The sequence below is a fragment of the Ammospiza caudacuta genome, chromosome 3, assembly GCF_027887145.1.
Source record: "Ammospiza caudacuta isolate bAmmCau1 chromosome 3, bAmmCau1.pri, whole genome shotgun sequence".
Classification (NCBI taxonomy): Eukaryota; Metazoa; Chordata; class Aves; order Passeriformes; family Passerellidae; genus Ammospiza; species Ammospiza caudacuta.
In genome coordinates, this window is record NC_080595.1 from 70,715,482 (window position 1) to 70,741,982 (window position 26,501).

The window sequence follows — 26,501 nt, forward strand, 5'->3', positions numbered from 1 at the left end:
AATATGCATCCAGATTATTCAGCTTTTAGCCCTGGATATGAGGATATTTATTCGCCTGTACTGTTACTTTTCAGAGCAGATCAAAAGGAAATGGCTGACTCTTCTTGATTTTAGTCAATTCAGTTGCTTGAGTACAGTTGCCTGAGTGAATAACTGGACCACTGCAAAGTGAAATTGAAATATGTAACCTTACACAAGCAAGGGCTTGTTCAGCTGGGCTGAATTATGTCTCTATGTCTTCTAATATCTCAATAACACTGAATCACAATATCTCTGGATCTGATTGTGTAGCTTGCATATCAGCCCTTGTTCAGGTCTCTGCTTAGTCCTGAAGTCTGTTCTTATAAGTTAAAGTAATTCACAAGTAAAGTAATTAAAATAAACTTAGACGTTCATTCACCGAACATTTTACCATGCATTTTGCTTTTGACTATATTCTTTGGCTTGTAATTCTGTCATGCCGTGTCCTCCCATGTATGTGTCTCAGCTTTGTGCAGTTCCCTAAGCACAGAAAGCCATAACTCTTGCATGCTAATTATTAACTATAATAATTAAAAACCTTAGGAATAGGAATGGAAGAAAGAAAAGTCTGGCAAGTGAACTTGTTTCACTTACTTCCTGCAAGATTTCATTGTTCAGTTCCAGTGTGGAAGTCTTTCTCTTCACACCAAGAGCATCTTATGCTGAGTCTTTTTGTTCCTCTCCCAAACAGGCTTTTAAACCACATATTTGTGTACATTCCAATAGCATTATTTTAAGCTTTCCTTTCTTCTCTCTTTCCATTCTTCATCCTCCACTTGAGTTGCTGATTCCCTTGTCATTTTCTATTGGCAAAAATAAGAGTTATATGTGTGTATATAAATATATATTGTCAGAATGATTAATTCTTCATGACTGCTTCCTCTCATCTTCATTTTCATTTTCCCAAGCATTTCCATATGTCCTTCAATATTTCATTTCAATAATTAAAATTTCCAACATGACCTACAATGCAAAACCCATCAGCATAGTCTTTTTTTCCCCCTGCTCTTTCTTTCTTTCTCCTTGACATGATGGGAGTCACTATTTCTACAAAAAGCTGCCACAGACACTGGGCTCTGTGCCTTTGGGAGAGTGAAACAATATTGGGAATCACTGAGAAGCTGTGTGTGCCAGGGAAACCCTCTATTTCAAATGTTCCTGTTCCACTGTTATTTTTTCCCCTCTAGATTCTTTTGATGGTTTCCAGGTCTCTCTTCTGGCATTTGAATGTTTTATTTGCTGTCACTACTAGGATGTATCACCAAAATGGAGAAGTAGAAGAATTTTCCAATCTTTTTGGTTGAGTTCAACTAGATTGGGAATGAGAATGAGTAGCAAAGACATCTAATAAATATGAAGTTTAATTATATCTAGACTGTGGTTAAATTGACATAAAAATCCTCTAATTCTGAAAGTAAAAGATGTAGTGGGGGTATTTTTTAAATCTTAAATTCATTACTAAAAGAGCAATTTTGATAATATGTTGCCAACTGGTGCAATTATGTGATTCTTGTGTTGCTTTTCTCCAGTTTATTCTTCCATTACTGAGCACTATTAGAAAATTATCACTGTATAATAATTTTAAATGCAGTCACTTTATTGTCCCATTCATTACAGCTTGAGGATTATATTTTTCTGTTTGTGCTGGTTTTACTGCAGGTGTTGTGTCTCATATAATTGTTACATTTGTAAGGTCAGAGGTCTTGGTGGCAACTGTCCTGCATATACTAGCACATCAGCAATATCACTTTCCTTCAGACTCTAAAAATAAATGTTCTGACAAAGAGCAGAAATTAAGCCACGCTTTCCACTTAACTGAGATGTCAGAAATTGTTCTGGACAAAATAAATCAATACCAAATGCCTACAGTAAATAAAATCCTGAGATTTGATCCTGGGCAGGGGGACCAGGGCATTCAACACATTTAAGGATATTATTAATTTGTCTCAAGGAATCAGATTCTAGATGCAGTGTTCTCGTAGATCTCCATGTTTTTCCCAAGTGATAGGATAAGTCTGGTTTCATCCAACTTTGATGTCCATGCTGAACAGCTTAACTGATATCCTCAGAAAGGAGCACTTAGACTGAAGAAGTCTCACAGCATTTATACAAAAAGGGTCAGTTCTGAATAAAATAATTTTAGACATTTAATATTAATAGATGCTGACCACCAACTAGCCACAGCTTGCTTTAAAGGTTTAGATTAATTCAGTCATTTAAACTCCTCTTCCAGTGAAAGTGTCAATAATTAGGGTTAGTCTGATATGATCTTGCCACCCCTCATCCTCCTTCAAGCATGTTTGTATGCAGACCCAACTCACATTTAAAATTAGCAAACTCCTCTCACTTACAGGTAAACTGCCATTAACACCTTTTTCTGTGTGTAACGAGCATTTCTTTTACCAGGAGTTATTTATAGGAAATGTTTATGAAAGTCAGATCCTCCACAATCACTGTTTCGCATCCATGTGGATCCATGCCCTTTCTTTGACGTTTCTGGTCTGGTATCATCTGTGAACTTGCTCAGTGTCCCTTCCAGCCCTGCATCCAAGTCATTTGTGAAGAGGTTGAAGAGCACAGGATGGAGCCCTGTGGAACCCCACTAGTGACAGGTCACCAGCCTGATGTCACTGCTTTCACTGTAACCCTTTTCCCCTGAACCATGCTTGGGCACCTGGATGCTGTTGTGCACTTGGCAGTGGGAGCCTATCAGGATGCAACACAATGAAAGTTCTCCAGGGTAATGACATCCTGCTCCACTAACCTCCCTTCTCTCTTAACATAATTTTAGCACCGTTCTAAATGTGATCAGGCGTGTCCTGGTGCAAAAAGTGCCCCTAGGATTGGGGTTACCACTCTTCTGACTGTCCTGTTCACTCTAATTTCATTAATATTTTTGCTTTTCCTTCTCCTTCTCCTTCTCCTTCTCCTTCTCCTTCTCCTTCTCCTTCTCCTTCTCCTTCTCCTTCTCCTTCTCCTTCTCTTTTTTCCTTTTTTCTCTATCTCTTTTATTTTCCTGTTCCTCCTTCACATGAAGGACTTAGAAAGCCCAGAGGGGGGGAAAAAAAAAAATCACAGCTACTTTGGTCACTATTATGATTCATCATAGGATTTCTGACAATGAAAGCATGGTCCACCTGAGATTCTTTCACTAAACCAGAGTGCTGCTTGAATGAGAAAATCTTACCTTACAGTTTGAATCACAGACTTGCCTCGTGGTGAAATTTCAGTTTCAAGCTTTTATTTTATTTCTGATTGACTTCAGTTGATTAACAAATGTGCTTCTTAAACTGAAATAACATTCCATGTGAGTTATATACTGGTTGAAGTGCAACTTTCTCAAACAGACAAGTCTATGAATATACAACTGACAGTTGTTGTAGCTTTACATCCTTTAAGAAACAGATACAGAAAGAAATTTTGGCATAACATACCCCAAACAAGAGAAAAAAAGCATTTTTTCATCAGTGTTATCATATATTTTTATTTCCTATGAATATTCAAAGAACAGAACTAGAATGTTAGAGAATAGTGTTCATGGAAATTTTGATTTAAAAAATTTATCAGATTTCCATGTTTCCTTTTCAAAAGTATGCAAGAATTTTTACTTGGTGCTTTTCTTCCCCATCGCCACCCCTGATACAGCCAACACTCTCACTGGATTCAAGGAGCTTCTGCCCTTCTGAGCAAAGGCAGGGTCATAAACATCAACCATTGTACCTCAGGTCTTGTGACAGAGTGCCTTGAATTCTGCTTTTGCAGTCTGACCTCATCCCCTCCTGATTCCTCAAGACCAGACCCTTCAGAGTATCTGCTGGGTATCCATCACCCTTCACAACTGACCCTGCCTTCTTTCCCGTTGCACCCCAGCATGGTCTGTGACAGAACCACAACTGCTCCCCCAGAGCTTGCTTGCTTTGCACCCCCACGGCTGCAGAGCTTAAAAAGGAAAAAAAAGTGCAAATGCCAGAAGAGCAAGCTGCTGCTGACTGGGATGGGGATGAATCGTGTCATAGTTCAGAGCACTGTTGTCGCTCTGGCACCGAGTCACCGCGCTCGGTCCCTGCCAAGACGGGTGTCAGCTGGTGAATTATAACATTGGCAGACAGGCCAGAGATAAGCAAAAAAAACACAATGACAGCTGCTACACAGAACTATTCTTTCTGGCCTGCTGAATACAGTAATACATTGTGTAAATAAAGACAGACAGCTTCATTATGCAATTGTCTGTTACTAGGTCTCTGCTGAAGAAGTACTATTGATTCAGGAAACCATACCCAAGCTCATCAGACTAATGTGTTCTTGCTTTTGGGCTCCCAGTGTAGCAAGAAATATAGTACTGTAACTCTCTAACAATACTTCTACAGAAATATGTGCTCAATGGGGAAAGAAGGTCCTGGTGATAAATCTAGTGATTTTGTTTCTGATAAATGCTTCTAACATGTATTTGAGTGCAGACCAAAACATGAAAACAGATACACTCACCTTGCATGGCAAGTGTAAGACCTAAAAGGAGTTAACAAATAATGTCTATGTAGAGATATCACCCTATCATTCCAGCAGTGCAAATCAGAAATCTTTCTTTTTTTTTCTGTTCTGTTGTAACATAAGAGGCAAAGAGGCACCACATGGCAAATTATAATAGACAAAACACAGAAATAAGCTGTAGTGTTACTGATGTGTTAATTAAAATATTGTTTCTACTTTCTTTCACATAATTATCTCTGTAAACAATGCAGAGGGTCACTTTAGACTGTGAGATGCAAGAAGGCAGCATTTAAACCATCTTTCAAATGGACCCATTCACCTTTTGTTTTAACCTGAGAGCACTGAGTCCCTTAGCTGAACAAAAGGAAGTGAGAAATGACTGCAAAAATGTTCTCATGGGTGAAAAGCAGATGAAACTATTCATTTTGAAAATAAAGGAAGGCAAAGTTAAATCAGAAACATATTGGGCTGAATATTGCAGGGCTGAATATGTCTTTGGGAATGCTAGAGAGTGTAAGTCTCCTAAACTTGAAAAAAAAAGTGGGAGTATAAATAGACTGTAAAGAAAGGGTAAGCAGTGTTATTCTAAGCAGGAATTAGTCAACTATCCAAAGCTCATGAGAATGAGTCCTGTTTGCAAGGGGCAATTGTGTCTGAACTGGCTCAGCTATACATTTGCTGAGACCCTGGAAGCAGTTGTGTGAACTGTGAGCAGAATATTGAGAAGGCAGAAACTGCGAGGGAAGATACTCCTGATTCCTAAATTGACTTTTTAAAGTGGGAAGATATGAGCAAGGCCACAGCTTACTTTAAGCCCTTTTTAGGTTACCTTGCACTCACATAAGAGGTTATCTGCACTGTGCAGTTGTTTTAAAATGGTGATCCCTGAACAAGTCAAGTTAAATTGTTTTCATAGATGTATTGTTAACTAAAGAGTAAGACAATGATGGGGAAAGGTCTTCCTGGTTCTTTTTGGAAGCTGTGTTTGTGCACACACTCTGGTCTATGAACAAGCTCTTATCTAGCCATCTCACAGCCTGTGTAGGAAGTATGCAACCATCTGACTTCATCCAAACCCTAGGTGACCTCTGCTAGAAAAATATTACAGGTATTAACTGGCACAGATAATTCGGAAGGGGGAGACCTGGGCCAAAATTAGGTGGCAATATTCAAAATGCTTGTAAAATCACATAGTCTGCTTCATTTGGGTTTGAACACCATCAGTTTGTGGCTCAGTTACTCTACTGCTTCAGTCACATGAGTTAATTCTCACTGCGTTGTAATGTATTTGCTATGACTGTGTCTGTGATTCTTTTTGGTAATCAATTTTGATGACATTGCAAGCATTAAATTAGGGATTGAAAGCTTTTTTAAAAAGTGCAATAGTTTTAAAAGCTGCAAAATCTATTACTGCTTTTCAGTGAGATCTTTCCTGGAATAAAGTATTCTAAATCTAGAAGTAACTGGAATATTATTAACAAATCTGAGCCAATGAGTGAATTTATATGCTTAAAAATTATGAATCAGATTATTTACGTCACCTTTCTGTTTATCTTGTCAGTTTCAGTGGGCTTGACTAAACTATTTTTTAGGTCAGGATTGCTCTGAAACATGGCCAACAGTTTGCAAACTTGTGAGCACAAAGAGAACAAGGTTATTGGTAATACCATTTAACGTAAATTTTCATCATTTTTGAAAAGTAACCATTCTGGGATTCAGCCAAAGGCAATCTGATATGGCTATGCTCTCCACCTTTACTTCTCATTGCAAATGTAAAAATAATAACAACATTGAAAGGGAAAATAAGCACAGACTCAGCAAATAAATATGGTCACTAGAAAACCTGGGTTTTCTAACCCAAGGCTTAGAGTGCTTACAAGGGCTGGATATGGCTGTAGGAATGTGTGAGAGGCAGAAAGTTTCCTCCTTTAAACTATTCTTTGCAACCAACAGCACCTTTCTCCCATACCTGCTGCAATGTTGCTAGAGACCCATGTTTAGAATCCAAAGTATGAGCTCTGCATGCTTCCACCCACCTCCTCCTGCAATGGGAGCTGGAGTCTCATTTACATGACCATGGCAGGAGAAAAAGAGGATGCAGAGACTGATTACTGTGGTAAAAAGTACTGTTGAATGTCTGCACTCTGCCTTTTCTGGCACAGGCTGAAGCAATTTGATGGCTTTAGAAATTCTGTTACTCCCACCATCCTCTGCTCTGAGCAGGTCATGCTTTCTCTAGTCTAACCAACTCTAAATAAACATATGCCCTGTGTCATCATGTGAGTGCTTTTCATCAGCATGCCTATGCAAGCATAAATTGGACTTTGCAAAAGAATTATTTCAGGATGTAAATAACTTGGTTAAAAAATACACGAATAAAGACACAATAATGTTTCTGAAGAATATTGGTTTTGTCAGTAACATCTGTCTGTGTTTAGCCATTAAGACATGAAAGTGGGATAATATCTTGCAGTGTTACAAAACTTTATGCCCATATAACAACTATTTAGGCTAAACATGGTATTATTTTGTTAGTGTTGTTCATATTTCTCCTGCATTCTCCCAAGGTGTGATATGCTTCCAATTAGTATTGTACTGTAGTAATTTTGGACATGAACTCTAACCACTTTTGTGGTATTCCTAGAGCTGTGAGTGGCTGAACCTTGATTACTTGGCTTGAATATCACATTAAATACTTTTTTTAATTCTTTCTGCTAGCTGCACCTAGATGAGGCTCTAAATACCATACCAATGTTATTTTACTGTCACCCCATTGTGATTTTATATCTGCAGTTTGGAGAGGATGAAAAGTTGTGATATACTGTAAGCAAAGCCATTCACAGGCATTTTCAACATTTCCAGAAGCTGGAGAACTCCAGAGAGTTTTCTCTGAAAGTTGTAAACCAAGGATTTGAAGAGCATTCTCTACCCTAAGACCGAAGCCTATGGCTTCTCTTTCCAAATTGACTTTCCAAACTGTATTCTACATATTAGTTGTAGTGCAGCCTAAAACTTGGTTTCCCCTCCCCACACTGCCAATCCGTGTGCCCAGCATCCATTGTACTAATCTAGTGCAAAATTTAACGGCATAAATAAGCTGTTTATTTTGCAGTACAGATAGTCCAGATTACAGCATGAAGACAGCACAAGTCTACCACAAGACAGCAAAACTGTTCAAAATCCAGGGAGGCAGCAGTTTGAGAGGCTGCCTCAGATGCTTTTCTCTTGAATCTGCTTTCTGAGTACACGCCTGTCCTTACCTCAGCTATAACACAGCCAGATCTAGCCAGACAGTTCCTTGCACCAAGGCAAAAACCTAATCAGACGCTAGTTTTCCCAATCCACCCAAGCACATTTTGTATGTTCTTCAAGCCAGATATTTCCTTAAAGTGATCATGACCTCAAAACTGCTTATTGCAGCATAGTCTCAAGGACTTCTGACTAGTTTCTTCTCCTTTGCACTAGTATTCATGAAAAATAATGCAAACCCTTCCTTCTGGTTCCCCTCCCTTCCTTCCTTTCTTCCTTTCTTCCTTCCAGAAGGTAGGCATTATGAGGTAAAGGGGAACTGCAGAAAAAAAATGCTGTCTTAGAGAGAAAATAATAGCAAAAGAAAAATCTTGATTAATATTTTGAGGGTCTCAGTAGTGTTTAAGGCCATGTCTTGAATGGGCACAGACATCTTTTTTCCTCCAACAGGTGTTAGGATGAAATCCCTATATGTGTGCTCCCAGAAAATTATTTATATTTTCTATTCTTTTTCTTGGTGTTGTTTTTCACTCATTATTTACTACCCAAGCAATATTTTGGTTTTCTGCAAATAACTCACTAACACACACATAATTCATTCATCATATTGCAACAATACAAAACAGAAAATAAGGAAGGACACCAACTTCCTGACAGGCTTTTCTGAAAATAGATGCCTGTTTTCTAGAGCCTGAATGCTTTGGGTTGTCATTTCAAGTATTTTATAAAACTTTCAGTATGATGACTAAAAGATTGAAAATTACTTCAAGCTTTCTTTAGGAATTCTCAAAGTATTGTGAGATGCCCTGGAATCCAATGTAACAAATGCAATACATGTTAATGCACATACAATTAAAATACATCACATAAAATAAAGAACACATGAATAAAGTACACAAAATAAAGTACACAAAATAAAGCTTTGCCTCTATGTTTTTTCCCAACTGCAGATCTCTAAAGAAGAACTTTTCAAAGCATCTTAATCCTATTTTCTTCAATATAAAAATTATGTTTAAACATATAGTTAGTATTAACTATATCTGTAAAGTGTTTCGACTATACTAGTAGTCCATATAAAACTTTATTATTGTGAAATAAATATAAGCGTATATAACTCTATTATTGCTTGGACATCTAAAATTCTATGCTGATAGCAAGTAAATAACCTTCAAAGCAAGTAAATAACCTTCAAAATATTCCAGTAAGCTACATAAATGTTAGTATTTCTGTTATACAAGGGAGGCAGGTGTTGCTTGCAGTTGCCATAATTTAAGAAAAGTCCTTTGAAATGTCAGCAGCAAGGCTTTATTTGAAACCTTATGCACTTTTGAACTCCAGCTTTAAACAACTTTATGTCCCATAGCAAAAAACATAAAAAACCTCCTTCTCTCTACCTCTTGCCGTGGCTCTCCCACCCCCAATCTCCTACTTCTCCTGTGCCTTTCCCTAGACACCTTTCCTTACATCCCCTCTCACAATTACTGTGAGATGCCTCACCGCAGAAAACTGAAGCTATTTTGTCAGGGTATAATCTATTCTTCACTGAAACAATGTCTACACACAAGTGAGTGAAAGTTTGTTCCATTGTAATTCTGCTTATTTTTGTGAGAGGAGAATCTTCCCCCGTGTGTTTTGTCTTCTTGCTTGTTTAACATATGGCAAGACAATCACTATGGAGACTGTAATTTAGTAACTCCGAAAACATTTTCTTCCAACATCCTGAACTTCTTGGCTCTGTGCTAAATCCTTCAGTGCAAGAGGCTAAGATACACTCGGGATTAATTTGGCCAAATAATTTCTCATGTTTACTTGGAAAACCTTGACCAAGACAAAATTTGATTAAAAAAATGAAGAAAACATTTTTTGACAAAACATGGTTCTAAAATGTGTTTTCCATTTTCTGCTCATCTCTGAAATTTAGAAAAAAGAAAATTCTAACTGCAAGCAGAAACAAAATCCATCCTGAGTCTAATTACTGAACTCTGAACTGATGGGATATCTGATGTGATCTTATCTGCACTGGTTGCTCATGACTGGATCCTAAAGAGAATACTGACAGTGATGCACAGTCCCATTTGCTAAATAAGAGAGAAGACATGAAGTCAACCTCAGGGCTATTTCTGATTTAGAAATGAATGGCTGGGTACAGCACAAAACATAGATGCCAGGGAGCTATGCTCCTGAGGCCCCTCTGAGCACACACAGAGTCAGAGGGGTAGGGGACAGAAGACTTACCCTGGACTTCTCCAGTTCCACAGCCATTGGCTTGGTCTGTGAAGGGATCCTGCATGAGTGAGCCTTTGTCCCAGACTCATCTGCCATGTTTCCATGGAGGAAACAGATGAGGAAATCCACTGCTTCAGTGTGGCCCTTCTAAGTCGTGTCTGTTTTAGGAGTGGGTATTTTGCTGTGCACTGTATGCTAGGTCTGCCCTAGCATTCAGCTTCTCTCTTGAGGACATACAGACATGCCACATCACTTTGCCTGAAATTCCTGCCAAATTTATGAAGAACCTGTCTAAAACAGATACACAACTTCAGACCTGAGTTTGTCTGAACTTCTTCAAAGCCTTGATTTGACCTGAATGGTGGCCAAGGCAGCTTGGATTTTAAGTGACCTGAATTCGATATTGGGCAACTATGGATTGTACCTATGTAGATACATGGGGAAGGATAAGAGCTGACCACGACTTGGCCCAGCAAATATGATTTGTCAGAGTAAAAAAAAGAGTGTAAAATGCTCACTTTAGAGGCTAAGAGTTTTGATCAGGTCTACAGCCATTTTCATTATTTCTTTCCACCCCAGAAGCTGCCCTGAGGCAAGTAGTCTTTGTTTCTGAGTAAAATGCCCTTTCTTCACTGTTGACAGAAACATTACAAGTTTTCTTCCCACTGCCACTTGGCAGGGATTTTTAAAAACAAGCTGTAGGCACTAGCAGCAATGGTGCTAATTTATTCCAAACAACAGTGTGTTTGGAGAGGTGAAACTAAGCTGAACCTCCATCCATTTCCCAAATAATTAATAGCAATTATGCAACCAACTTCCCCCATCAAGTGCATTACCTGTTGTAAAATTGGCCTAAAAGGCTGTATGACTGAGATGGGATTGAGTATTTCTCTGATGTCATTGCATACACAGTTTTTGTTGGTTTTGTAATTTTTCAGGCATACTGTGTTTTCTAAGGTACCCTGTGCTTTATATATCAGCTAGCCGTTCTAATTAAAAAGCCTGTGAATGTGCATATTTACAGGACATCTCTGATAGCTTTTCTCTTACTTCTGAAACTGATCTGTGCTTCTCCCTGACATCCAACTGGTCTGCAGTGCCTCTCTTGCTTCCTTCTCCTTGCTGGGGAGCCTCTCTTCTGAAACTGCACGAGGCCAGTGCTGTGACTGCTTTTCTGTCACCACACATGACTCCCTGTGGATGTCACAGTGAGCTACACCTGCCCCTCAAGCTCACAGGTGTCCCTTTAGGCTTCACAGAAGTGACTTGGATGTGGTTTAAAGTGTCTGTAGGAATGGTGACTTGTCCAATAAGCAGTGCAGTGTGGTGCAGATGTGAGCTATATTGTCTTTTAAAATTGGCAGGGATTGTTGCCAGCCCAGCCAACAGTTTTGGAGGCTGAAGTGGATCAAGGGGAGTGAAGGAGGATGGCCAGTGTCCTGGACAAAATCCGTGAGGTAATGAGACACTCAAAAAGCAGAGAATACTTCAAATGCAGAGGGGTCTGTTACAGTCTTTTGCATTGAAATATGGAGATTTTCAGGAAAACTGTAGCTGGAGAGTAGCCTAAGTGTCAGTCATTGCATTGTAATGCTTTTGTAACCATTGGTTCATTTTTTCCACATTTTGCAGTGCTGATAGCTGAAAAAAGGCACAGAGAATATTTATATACACTTTATCTAGAGAAAGTTTGCCACCTGTGGCCAGAAGAATAGGACTTTGTAATGTGTGAATGAGGATATGGTGTAAAGGTGCTGCCCAAAACCTAGAGAAACAGCTTGTCTATTCTCCTTTTCTTGCAAATCAAAATTTTGCATTCTTTCCATTCTTGCAAATGCAAAAAAGATTTTTTTTTAATAACACCACATTTATTTCAAAAATACAAAAGCACCTTCTTGGATATGTTGCTTCTTCAGCTTCACACCCCTGATATATGCACTGGGATTGCATTCCTTCCTTCTTAGCTTTGCTGGGGAGATCTTGCAACAGAATCATTATGTTTATGAGCAAGGGGAAGAAGAAAAGTGAGAGCAACAGGACAGTTGATTCCTGATATTACAAAGTACACTTTGGACAGGCTAGCAATTAATGTAAAATTTAAGAGAGGTGATCTGCAGTTTTGGATAGGCACAGCCTACAGCTAATCCTCTCAGGATCTAAAGATACTCCTCTGTTCTGTGTATGTATTACTATCATGTGAAAACCCACACTGTGTATTTAGCTCGACAGAAGGAGGGAGATCTCCATGGTTTTGCCTTTTTAAAAATATGCAAGTGCAAGGTTAAGAGCATTGGGGTTAAAAGCAGTCAGAGACAGTGCATATTAAATGGGCATATTTGGCAGAAAGCGGGGAAAGGACGTGGGATCACAAACACAATAAACAGAGCCACAAAACTGTCAGCAAAATGTATTTCTGCAGTCAAACAAGAGAGTGCCAGAAAGCATGTACAGGGACACAGAAAATAAGACAGAGGAAATCATTCCAGACACATACATGTGGCATTACAGTCTAAAAAGTGGGACACTCATATTCAATTTTACACCCTATATTACAGAGGTAGTCACATATTACAAAAAACAGGCACAGAAGCCTAGCAAAAGGAAAAAGTCTAGAAGGGCTGAAATATTGGCTGTACTAGATTTGCAGTCTCTGGAGAGAAAGTGAGTTAAAGCAACATAGGATCCAGCTTGTTACCCCTTTTCTGATTTGTGAATTCAAGAACACAAGAGGCATGGTCAGTATTTCATAGAATTTTTTTTATGGTGTTGTTGTACTTAGGGGACAAATTATGTGGCTTAAGTGTATGGCTGTTTTCTATAAACTATTTTGAGGTATTATTGATTTTAGAATATTTTAAGTGTCACCCACCAACAAAAATTTGTGGCTGATGTTAATCTTTAGAGTGCATATTAACAAAACAAAACAAAAAAATATCAGTGTTTTAAATAAATTGTATTTATTTAAATAACTAAAATGTTGAAAATTTTTGTAGGTTTTTTTCCCCTCAGAAGCCTTAGTGCCTCTGTTATGTGTTGAAAGAGAGCAACACCCTATATACACCAATTTTTTGCACTCTTTCACGCTTATTCTTCCCCGTCATGTCTTCATTGTCAGAATAATATAATGCTGTCTCACAGCTAGAAAATTTAAATATGTGCACATCTAGAATTGATTATAAATACGATCATCTTTTCTTTGTCCTGCCAAATAAACAACAGACTTTGTGCTCTGATAATTTACTTCAGATATTCTGCATTCTCTTAGCACACTCTTACATTAAAAAAAATCTTTCATTTCTTTGATTTGAGCAATAAAACCACAAAAGCTACCAAAAAGTAGCTGCAGGTTGCTGTGTGGAGGGGTCTTGCTTCTCTGCAGCCCCGGACACTGTACAGGAGCTGTGCAGAATGATAAACCTGCAAGTACATCACTGCAGCATTTTAAAAGATATAACTTTATTTAGAGCTTTACCAATATGTATCTTCATTTACCTGTGTTATAAACAGAATATATATACTGAAGCTGCAGGACTTGTAGAAGAAACACCGGTCATCATATTCATTAGGTGTCATCTTTCATGTGAAAAGACTTTTATTGCTCCCTTGTGTCAATGCACCACTTTATGAAGCTATAGATCACTTTCATGGTCCTGAATCATGTTTAGTCATTTCTTACAAATCAAGTTAGTAATAACTGTAAAGCCCCATCATTTAGTGTCCATCTCACTTCACTCATTTCAGACTGCTACTGGCCTCTGAGTTAATTATGGAATGTGTTAAATCTTTATTGCCTCATTTATGCTGTAACAGGGAAGGTAAGGCTATGGGGAAATTTGCCTTTCTCTAGCTTAATTTAAAGCTCTAAGACTACAGCTGGATATGAATTCTGTAAGTATGAATTACAAGTGCTTAACTCCATTCCCCTGAGATTTCAGAGATTTTTAGTTCTGGACAAACTGCCTGTCCACTAGCCACAGAGTCTCAGGATGCTTGTAAAGCTGTTAAGTTTCCTCATCAAATGTCCCTGAGATGACTTTTTTCACTCCGGTTCCACCTTGTCATTTTCTGTTACTGGGCAATTTTTCATCCCTTCTCTCACTTCTTGTACTGACCCTGTGCCACCATCCCCTGCTCAGCCTTACCTGTGTGCTGGCACACCAAAGCCACAGCGGCTATGAAGAGGCTTTAGGTGTGACCTTAGGTCTGGCTTTACATGGGTTACAGGCAAGATAATATTACACCACCAAATGCATGCCTTTGTTTTCAACATTTACAGGTCTGCACTCCCTCCCGTCACCCCACCAAAATACACAGTGCCTGAATCACTGAATGCAGAGTGCTATTATTAAACTTGTTTTATATGAAGGGTAGAATTTAATTGCCATAGAACTCAGCTATTATTTATCTGCTAAAATAAAACTGTTAAAAATAAGCTATGCATAAATTTCAAAAGCAATTTATCAGGGAATGAGACAAATGTTCTAGTTTCTTAGTTTAAGGCTAAAAATCTGATACTGTCTGTGATTTTAGCTACGGTTGTGCTGGTCAACCAAAGAAAATTCCAATGTACTTGGTAGGTAGGATGTCAGAATATGGGACACAGTTTTTCCTCACATGTAGACCAAGAGCTTTCCTCCTGCTCTAAATTAATTTAAAAGAACATCTAATAAGTATTGTTCTGTGACTGCTTCAATTTCAAAATAGGAGCTGTTTTAAATAAGATAGAACTGAACTTCAGAGACAGCCTTTGGGTAGCCAGCTGTCTGCTTATGTCAGCATTTGACTCTGCTGACACTCTGTCCAAATGCTTTTGTACACAAGTTTAGCTTTCTTTAAACACTTCGGTCAATTTAATCTTGGCTGAAAACACAAGCACCAGGTCTATGATGACTGTTTGAGTTGGCTGCAGGGAAGAAGTCCATTTCTGGCTAAGGTAGCACTGACAGGAGGAAGATTACACTCCATGTGTGAGGGTGTTCCCTGTATATTTTAGGCATGATCATTTAAAAAACATCATGCCTAAGTAATGACTGCTAGTTAAGAATGACCCAACCATTTCCAAAGGGAAATGTGGATTTTGGAAGATGATATTATTTTAATTCCATGGGTTTTGAATATGTCTCCTGACAGAAAAGTGGGAGCTCCTTGCTGAAGATTAGAAAAGGGTGAAATTAAACATCCAGTTATGGCTGGACTATCATATTTTTTTCTGCAGTTTTGGTAGATAAACTGATGTTTTATATATTTTGACCATGGAAAAAGACCAGAAACTGTAGAGGCACAGGCAGAAGCTCCTGCTGCTCCAATGATTTTTTTGTCAGTTGCAAATCAAAAGTCCAGTGAGAAAGCAAAGCATCAACAGTATGTATATCAAGTATTCCTAGTATGTAATTAATTCTTCTGGGCAAAATGGACTTAATTCAAAACAAGCTGAAAATGGAGACTGGATGGGAGAAATGAAAAACCAAACCTTTGTTACAATCTTCATTTCACTGTTGAAAGAATTAATATTAATATTAATACTACTACTAATAAACACAACTGTTGAGACAAGCTCTTAAGTTCAGCCTTTGGGTCATGCACAGCCCAAAGCACATCCATAGCACATCTATGGTGTCTTATGGTATAAAATTTGACATACTTAGCTACCCATTTCCAAGTATTCTGTCTGCATTCTGTTGTCACATTTTCTCATATCAACAGATAGCCAGGAGCAGTCTTGGTAGATTAGTTTATAAATGAATGCAGTAGATTGATATAGTTGCTTGTTTTGTCTCAGTTCTGAGCATTGTACCAATTTATTGTTCAATAAGGAGAACTTACAGTTCATACCAGGATTTTATAGAGTTTCTTCCAAGCTAATTCAATACCTTTCTCGTGCTGGATTGGATATTGTAAAGGCTATTGATCTTAAATGATTTTTTCTCTTCTAGATTCCCTTTACAGTGTTTTCACTTTCCAGCATTAGTAGATGTTTTTTCATAAGTGTCAAGGGACCTCACCACATCTTTTACAAAGAAGTCACAAATTGGATTTCTTCCCTATTAAAAAAAGTAGAAAGTAAGTCTAAGTTTTAAACTTAAGGAGAAGCAAACAAATAAATATCAAAAGAAAAAAAAACAACAAAAAACCAATAAAACCAAGAGAAACAAAACAAAAATAAAAAAAACCCCATGGAAACAAAGAAAACCTTTCACTCCTGATTTACTTGTTTTCACTATTATAAGCAATTCCTTTGGAGTCATCCTACTCAGCTGATGGCAGACTTTTATTCAGCCCTTTCTACCCCACCAAGATATCTGTATACGTAACAGGTATTAATCTATGGGTGATCACCTAAAAGATAATTTAGAGCACTTGTTCAGTAGAACAACTATACTCTCAGTTAAACACAGTGGAGTCTAAAAGTCAAGAAATTGTTCCTAGAAGTTCAAATATACACGCCATCTAATGTTTCTATAAAAAGCTAGCAGTCCTGTAACTTTCTTATTTTGCTTTCAGAACTGTGTGGAAAATTGTTTTTATGACTTTTACAGAGATATGAAGTAGATTTTTTTTCTCTTAAGGGAGAAAAAGGATGGGGGGTTGAAAGGAAGAAGGCAGAGAAAGAGGACACCTTTCCTACTCTTATTTGTCTTATTTCTCTTCTTAGGAAAAAAAAAAAAATCATTCTTCTTTTTCCTACCAATACAGTCCAAACCAGTTACCTAGATATCAGTAACTTGAAGATAAACAAAATAACACAGAAATATAAACCTGAATTCTGAAGCCTCAGAAGAGCATGAACAGAAGTGATAAACAATGTTTAAAAGCAGTCGAATTTTAGTGATAAGTCATGGTTTAATGTTTCAATGTTATCACTAAGACTTTTTCAAGATATGTTTTCTTTACACCTATTTTAGCAGCTGCATAACTATTCAACTGTCTGTGTAAGATTGGAGTTTTCCTTTTTACCTTTCTGAGATCAAGTATGTATTCACATAATTCTGAAATATGTAAAGAACAGATTTATTTTGTACACAGCACTGTAGATTCTTTATCCAAAGAACCTCAAAGCTTTCATTAAAAACATAGAGCTGAGCATTAGGTTTGAGCACACTGTACTAAAATAGCATGTACTGAACACAGCAGTCAATCTAAGGTAATGGATTAAGTCTTCTGAAAGACATCACTGAGTAAAAGTTAATCCATAAGAAATGTATTTAATGCATGTAAAAAATGTTTCTAAATGGGTCAAAGCCTAATCTGGCATAACCAAAAATCCCAGTTGTAAAGGAGGCAAACTCTCATATTGGGATGACACAAAAAGAAGCTTTGGAAGAGCACAACAAGTGACCACAGTTCTAAAATGAACAAAGATGGCGCAGATAATATTCACTGTCTGAAGCTCTGTATATACTACAATAGCACTCAAATTATTCAGTAGGTTCAATCTTTTAGACTTGCATCAGATCTCAAAGCCAAGATTGGCCTAATATACTTGAGGTTTTAATCCTGTGTGGAGCAAAGCTAAACTGCTTAATTCTCAAGAATGGTCCACTGGCATATTCAGCCAACACACAGTTGAAACCTGAGGTAACCTGGAGTATGTAGGGAGAACACGGAAATGACTTCTTACCCCTCTGATCGTCACGTGTCCCATACAATTTCTATAGCAGTTCTTGTATTGCTTGTGAAATGAAATATTTAGATGTTAAATTGCCTGGATTATTGGGGGAAAAATTTATTTCAAGTGCTTGCTGAAAGAACCATGTTTTATCTCTCATTAAGTATTTTATGAGATAATGGGTTCCCAACTTTTATACTACTACTAGTGTTTCTCTAGTATAAGAATAATTTTTAGAAATTATTTTCCCTGTAGTTAATCATACTTGAAACTGATGAAGTCATGTCTAAAATACTGTACTCATCTTTGGGTAAGGAAGGTTAAGGAAGCAGGGATTTCACCTAGCACAGAAAAACTAAAGGGCAATTTTTGGTTTTTTACAAATTCTTTCCTTTTTTTTTTAATAAGAGCATATTTCACTACTCAGCCATATTATTTGGACATATATATATATAAAAATATATATATATATGTATGTATATATAGTGTGAAAACAATTTCAATCTATTTCTCAGGGAAATGTGCACAAGAAAGTAGTCTGTGGATACACAAGAAATGAGTAAAGTCTGAGGAAGATAATGAGAAATTCTGTTGTATATGCCATTCTGTCGGCCATTGCAGAGCCATAGCCTATTTCAATATTTTTTAGTTTCCCGATCAAGTTATGTCTCCCTGTAGAGATGCAGTGTATTGGTAATAAACCTATTTTCTTCAGCAGCATTTCACAGATGCCTGAGATGTAATCCAGCAATCCCAGGGAGCTGCCTAATATTATGTCAGAATAGGTGTATGTGCTTGAAGACACATATGAGAAATTTAGTCTGTAAATACAAAAAAGCATCCTGACTTCACAGGACATCTGGAAAAATAGCCAAATGATCCATGGCTATTTTCAAATGCCACTGCAATGAAAGTTAAGAAATTAAAATTACATGTAAAAAACACATATGTTTGTGCTATAACTGTATTTGTAAAGACAGTGGTGAGAAAATTAAATTGGTACATTCTATTTCTTGCCTATGAGATCTCAGGCCAAAGTATATATGGGTCTGTAAAGGCAAGCGCAAGACATTCTGTAACTGAGAGAGTTTAAGTTTGCAGATATTATTCTTATCATTATTATTATTAAGATTTAGAACTTACACATACTAAATCCTTCTGAACTTTCTGGTTATTTTGATGACTGTAGTGCAACACTTATAGATGATTGCTAGGGAAATTCTTTTATTCAGTTTGTAAACATATCTTGATATCATCTAATAGAGAATTGCTGGAGAGATGGAGAGCAAAATATTGTTTTTTCTCAAATCATTTATTGAAAAATAATGAAAGAAAGATAAAAGAGGAGTAGATAATAACAAAGAACTTGCCAAAACTTTATGAGAAATATGACAGATGAACAGTACTGAATTGCTTTAGCCAGACACAGATAGAAACTTCGGTGTCTTTCTGTCTATGAGAAACAGATTCAAGACTAGCACAAATGGGTTTCTTCAGTCAGAATGTTTGAGCCAACTCAGCTATATAATGTGAAAGCAATTCATTTATACAGTAATCTTTGGAATAAAGGCAAATGGAAAGGAACTGTTAATTCTTGTCAGTATCAATTATGTTGAAAATACCACCATTTTCTCTTTTTAACTATGAGAACATAATCCATTCTAAAGTATATGTTAGCTTAAGCTGAATGGGGAATTATTAGGCTTTATGTAAGTAGTCTATAAAATCAGCATTACTTTGTTACTGGAAGATTATGCAGTCTGATTAATGGAAACGGCCCAACTTGACTAAACACTGTGTTTTATGGGCTCTTTAGTTAACAGTCTGCAGTGGACAGTCATCTGGACTACATTTGAAATACAGCTGAATGGAACCCTAGCTAAATGAAAACCCAGAGGCTAAAAGGTAAATGTTACAAAGCAGGGCACAGAGCAGTTAGTGCACTCAGCACCCATTGACTGTTTTATAAATTAGTTAAATAACCCCTGAAAATCAAAACAAACCAAAACTGCATTTTCTGTTCCTTGAGCATGGAAATATTTTCTCCATCCCTCTGTGCCCAACATTTCTGTGAGGAGTACATCTGGCATCTTCATCTGTGGGTACCTATATCTTTTACTCCCATTCTACTTCTTCTAACAGAGGAAAATCTCTCATACATTTTTCTAGAGGTCCAAAAGAGCCCTGAGAATTTGCTTAGCCTGCAACTCCATTGGACCAAAACAAACAGGATGAGAATATCACATGGAGCATAGAAGAAGACTGTGGCTCAGGCAGAAGGTAATTAACCTGTAGCACATTTCATGTATCTACATCTTGAAGAGCATCATGAACAAGAAAGACTTTTTGATCAGCAGGTGTGTTAGATCTGCTTCACAACTTGCAAGTACATGGGGGTGTTTTGCTCTTTTTTTTTTTTTTTTTTCTTTTTTGTTCTTGCCACTCCTTCTGAACTTGAGCATCCCTAGTCCGGATCATTTCACCTGTAATCTCCACATGGCTCAGCACCACTCTAGCACTCTGACTCTCAATTTAGACATGAATGAGCTGAGATCCAGCCCAAGAACATCCATGTTGATTAGACCAGGCACCTCACTAGGCATCTGAGTAACATTCCTAACTGTACATATCCCACCATCCTTGTGTAGTCACACATGGGGTCTGGAACGAGCAGAACACAAGGTCAAAGAGCTCAACCAGCTGTGGACCCTGCAGTCAAGAGCATCACGCCCCTGCTTTCCCTCACAAGAGATCCTCTGTGTTTTTGAACCATTCAGAGCCCTTCAAAAAGCAGAATGCTGTGTAGCTGGGTTCCTCCTTGCACAGCCTGAAACTTTTATGCTTTTGCAGCCTGTGCACCAACAGCATTGTGAATGCACAGTGAGTTGTGTTGCATCTCATCTTCAGAACATGTAAAATTGCTCTGAATATTTTAGCAACCATGCTTTCCTGCCTCCTGGCCATAAAGATGCAAAAGTTTAATTTCAAAATTATCAGCTATCAATAATATCAAGGGGTTTTTTTCAGCTCTGATGGTCGCTTTTCTTTTTCCTTTCTAAAGTTTGTGCACATCCTTTGGCAGATTATGCTTTGCACAACCTTGACAAATGTTCATCTGTGGCAAACAGCCTCTTAACCTGACAGTAATGTTGACCTTGAACTAATTCATCTCCAAGAATGCACATCGCAGAAATTCTCATGGAAGTGAAAGAAACAATTCAGTTTTACATTGTTTTCAATTGCCTCACACCTGCTGTTGGGTCTAGTAAAAGAGATGAAAAACACTATAAGATACAGCAGGAGAGACCTTAGGTCAGACCTGTGAAAACAACTGATATTTGCTTGTTTTGCATAAAAAGCATTTATCATTTCCTCCACTGAAGACTGCTGATAAGCATCCCAGGGGCATTTGGTTGTATTCCAGGTTAAATTAATCTTTCTGCATGATGCCATATAAAAAAAAAATCAGTGTCTGATATTGTTGATTTGCATATAAAGACTAATTTGAATGTGGGTTGGATTCCTTCCCAACTTTCTTTTGTCAAGAGAGTTTATGGTAGAAAATATGGTAGAGTTTCCCTACATTTTTGGGTACTCTTTCTAAAAATAACATAATTGTTGATAAAAGTATTTAAGAAAAAATAAACAAACAGTGCAGTCTTTCATCATATTAGAATTAAACAGAGGTAAGGAATCACCATTATATTTCTTTTCAAATCTATCACAATCAAATATGAATAGAAATGAAGGAACCAGTGTCAAGCATTCTGTATTTGTTACCTTTGTAAGAATTGCTCTCCATGCCTCCATCAGAGGAAATGTGTAGAAGTCAGCAATGGAGAAATAGAAACCTTCTGGGATATTTCTTTACTTTTTCTGCAAATATTAATTCACATTCTTAGTGATCACGTTGGTGGATTCTGGCTCCAGTTATCTTCTTTTAGAAGGACATAAAACATGAAAAACTATAAAACAATGGTTTCTTTAGAAAATATTCTCACAATCTCACAATACAAATATCAAATAGAGAAGATATATTAGAGAAAATACTCTGTCTTTGTGGCATGTGCCACCTTTTCAAAGTTTCTCACAGTGTGTCTAGTGTATGCTGATGGGATTAAATATTAGAGTTTGAGAAAGTTAAAGCATCTCTTTCAATGGGGCTCTAATTTTATTTTAAAAATTTGTTTACGAAGTCAATTATTAGAGAGACTCTCATTATCAAAGAGTCATGTATCTCTTTTTCAAATTCTTCCTTTTAAGTCTCATGTAAATTTCTATCCAGGATAATGTCACAGTCTGCTGTGTACAAGTGTTCATACAAGCAGTAGTAACATACTGGAAGCATGATAGGACGTTCAAGGGAAAATCTCCACATCTCCTTGAAAGCAACCACTTTGATCAAAGCCACTTAAAGGCCACTTTTGTTTTTAAAGGTAATAATACAGATATTTAATTTTAGACACTTTAACATAAAACTCTATGTGAAAAAAACAGAAGTGCAAATAACTCACTGGTCTCTTTGAAGGTCACGTGTAAAGATGCCACTACAGCTACATAGCACTAGCTGGACTTGGTCCACATCACGTCACAGTTCAACGGTCTCAGCCAGAGTGATTCAATGATTTTAGGAAGCTTTTGGGCAATCATTTGCAAGAAATTATAAACTGAACAATGCTGCTGAGGTACAGGAAAATGATTTGTTTATAGTTTAAAAGTGGTACATGTAAAGGTGATTAATTTGGTCTGCTCGCATCTCTTAATGCAATTGACCTCCAGCTTTTGGAGGACATAGATAGGTTGGGAATTTCTCTTGGAAATTCCTGACTTGGATAAGGTTATACTATATAATTCTAGTAGCTGGTAGCTAAGGACATATTTTATTATTCCCCAGTGATTTGCTGTTTTGATTCTTTCATCCAATTTTTAATCTCAGGAAAGGCAATACTAATAATATCTAACTTGGTGTCTTATTAACATAATGTCTATGCACCTTGTTTAGGCATGTGAAGTGGCATTTTTCTTGTCCTTTTAAAATAATTTAATCGTGAAAATAAATTTTTATTTAAGGAACAATACCATCATATAATTAAAGGATATAAAAGAACCAAAAGCCACCAAAAGCCAAAAGAACGCAACAATTGAGGATGTGCTTTTAATCAATAAATAATGTTTTCTTTCACTTCAACCATAGTGAAAAGCTTTTAATTTATAAATACATTTGCAGCTGTATGCACTGATAGACATTATAAATATCATCACATATACCAATATGTTAATTGCAAATTCAAAGGATCTCAACTGGTAGAAGTGGTATTTAATTTCTATTCATGTTGGTTATAAATTACTACTTTGTCAAAAAATTAACATGATGCTTTTTTCTTACACAGTTTTAAATTTTTATACAAATCAAACATTCCTGTGCTCTCTCCCTTTGAATAGTAAGGTCTCAAAACCAGTGGACCATTTCTCCTTTACATGCTGTACATCATTTTTAACCTTACAGCCAATCCCTGGGCTGATATCCAGAATTTGGCTTCCTGTAAAAAGCCTTGGGTTTGTGGGTTTTTCCACTTTCTAAATTAGTTGAATAGCACTGGTAAAAAACCGCAAAGACAGGCATGATTCACTGGCAAATCCTTGAAGCACACCTGAACAAGGATTGTGTTGTCATTGCTACTAGCATCCACTTACTTCTGCAGTGATTACCTATGTCTTATGTCTCAGCATTTGGAAATCTGAAGGAACACATGCTGAAGAAAATGAAATTTGTTTATTTTTTCTTTCTCAACTCCATAGTGGTATTTGGCATTAAATCCAGCCAAGAACTGAATTTCCAGCATAACAGCATTTATATACAGTATATGAGGAGAATCACTTGCCTCAAAACACCAAGCAAAATAGGAATGAAAACTGTAAGACTAACAAGTGTGCAAAAGTACAAAGAAGGATGCTTACCTTCTCTCACCTCTTCAGAGTGTACTAGCTCTGGAGACTGCAATGAGGTTTGTGTCCAAATCACCTTCAGGAAAGAGGGAATCTGAGTAGATATTTTATAGCAGGTATCCCAGATGCTCCAGTCAGGAGGCTGTGGGGAAAAGGGCAACCATTACCATTGTGTTAAATATGCCTTAATTTGCAATTGAACGAGCCATGGAAAGCAAACTAAACAAGATAGATCTTGGTTTGTGTTTCTGTAAGTTCACTACGCTGTGAATTAAAGCTCGAAACATTGTGGAAAAAACCCAACAAAAAAAACCATCCCAAACAACAACCCAAATTTGAACTAAAAGTGTTAGTTCATTCAAGGCAGAAAGGCTGGACCAGACTGTTAAGGGTTCACCAAGCTTCTGCTATCTCAGACAAGTTTAGGAGCAAAACCTTCTGATCTCAGGCTGGTTGGGTGCTGATCTAGGGAATTTAGAAACTTTAGGTCCCCAGCCCTAACACAGCATGGTAAGGACTCTCTGGGGTATCATTAGCTGCTTATATTAGCAGTGACAGCTAAGTCAGGTCCTCTGTGCAGCTCTCCAGGCTAAGGTTAATGTTCAAAGACATAAAAAATGGAGAGGAGAGGAGAGGAGAGGAGAGGAGAGGAGAGGAGAGGAGAGGAGAGGAGAGGAGAGGAGAGGAGAGGAGAGGAGAGGAGAGGAGAGGAGAGGAGAGGAGAGAAAAGGAAAAGGAAAAGGAAAAGGAAAAGGAAAAGGAAAAGGAAAAGGAAAAGGAAAAGGAAAAGGAAAAGGAAAAGGAAAAGGAAAGATAAAAGAAAATTAACTTTCTTTGGTGACCACCAGAAATTTCTGTATAAGTGGAGTCGCTTAGATATAGATTGCATAATATTCTCGGAGAGTGAGATGAGTAAATGTCCATCAATCAGCCATGAGACTGGTACAGCTCTAAACTTCCTTCTGTGCCAACATCAGTCATTCAGCCTGGGCAGCTCCCTGGGCACAACTGACAGCATCTCTCAACAGAAAATCAAGCTGGGAGCTTGGGCCTCTCTCCTTGCTCTGCAGCTAATTCTTTTTTTTTTTTTTTTTTTTTTTTTTTTCACTATGGAAATGTCTTACATTCTGCTCTTGAGTCTGGTTTACTGCCATCCTAGGAGGATGTATGGAAAATTCCTATGTATCCCCTATGGAAATATATTACCAGTTTATTACAGCATTTCCTCACACACATTTTATTTTCTTAGACCCTCAGGGGGAGAATTGCCTTACACTGTTCTCAGGAATTTAAAAACTCAATTGAATCTGGTCATATTGTGTTCCAGCACTAAGTTGATCATTCATTTGATTGTCATTTAGTTAATGGAAGTGATACATGGTGCCTGTTTCCCTGCTAAAACTTGGTGAATAAAACTAATAAAAAGTAACATAATGATACCGACTGCAGGTTTTTGCAACCCTTGATGAAAAATGTCAGGCAATCTGGAAAGTTAAGAATAGTTAAATATGTACTGAAAGAGCCAAATCTGGACACTTTTTAAGGTAATGTTCTTAGGGTAAAGCAATGTAGAAAAATCAAAATAATTGAAACCTGTAAAGGTAAATTATAATATCCCTCTCTCTATCATAGGAAAATTATATCCATCTGACATTCCAAAGACTACTGAGCAATGAAAGGTCACTGTAGAAGTCTACTCAGAAGTGTGAGCACAAAAAAATTTGGAGAAACTGTTTCTGCAGGACATATTTCACTGTCTGTTGCTTTTCATGACAGTTTCCACACTGAGACAAAATAAATCAGAGTTCATGGGCAAATAGTATCCTTCAACATCATGGGCTATTGTCTAATCTATGTAGACTACCAGTTTAAGCAGGCTTTTTAGCCAGGCTTTTCTAAATACATGCAAAATACACCATGTTGTTCAGGATAGGAATTAATCCTAACAGTAAAGCCAGCTGGCAAAACTCAGCTCAGAACATGTTACCAGAGATATCCTTGTACTTCTGATTTAGTTAAGTGCATTTTGTCCAGATTTATAAGGGTTAATTTTGGAGTTCCAAGGAGAAAAGTAATTAAATTGTTTGATTAAGTTATCTGTGTTTTGAGGTTCATCAAGAAATGAAAAATCTTGAGGTTTTCACATCTTTGATGGTCATCATTAGTGTGTTTTTAGTAGCTTGCATCAATATCAGTTTCTGTAGCTGATAGGCATAGGGGTCAACTGACAATATTCACTCTCTCAGTCTATATGTTGAACTCATAACTTGTATGTAGACAAGAAAATATCTTCAATCAAATTTCTATATTTTTTCTGAAATGAAACAAAGGGCTTGACAAGGCAAATTGTCCAGCAACCTTAAGACCAAGCAATGCTGATAGGCTGCCAACTCTAATATTTTCAGACGAGCAAGCTTTGTTAATTCCCAGCAGACTTACTGAGAAGATGATTTCAGGGAGTCATTATATTCTCCTATCTTTCCAAAGTGACACCGAAGGTTAATTAAATCTGCAGAAGAGGTTCATGGTTATGTCTTAGACAATATGAATAATTACCATACTAGTTTGTTTTTCTTTATTTGCACTAAGTGAATAAAATCTGAAAAAATTATAAGAAAGATTATTTTTCTGGTGATATAATAGAATCATTTAATAGTATTTATGGAGTGGATTAATTTGGTTTACAAAATTTGGGAAGCTTTGAGATGCTAGGCTTACAATGGTTCATGTGTTTGCTGATCCAGTGTCTTAGTATGAAATACATTGGATATCTGTGAAGCCTTTTTCTCCAAATAATTTATGTGATGAGTAAGAGTCACAGAATGGTGAACTAGGTTGCATATGTTTGCATTTATCATGCTCTACTCTGCTCAGTGCACCTTGACTAAACTAATTACCATTACCATTGTTTCACACAATAAAAGCATCCTTATCATTCCTCTGTATTTTCCTTATTGAGCAAGAA

The 26,501-nt window shown here is 37.2% G+C and overlaps 1 long non-coding RNA gene across 1 annotated transcript; it reads right to left on the reverse strand.

The window, feature by feature from the left end:
• Nucleotides 1–614: 614 nt before the first annotated feature.
• LOC131556316 (uncharacterized) lies at nt 615–23,683 on the reverse strand. The gene is made up of 4 exons (XR_009274603.1): nt 23,549–23,683; nt 21,371–21,466; nt 3,209–3,413; nt 615–824 (listed from the first exon to the last, which is right to left on the reverse strand). It is a non-coding gene; the product is annotated as an uncharacterized LOC131556316 (long non-coding RNA).
• Nucleotides 23,684–26,501: the final 2,818 nt, after the last annotated feature.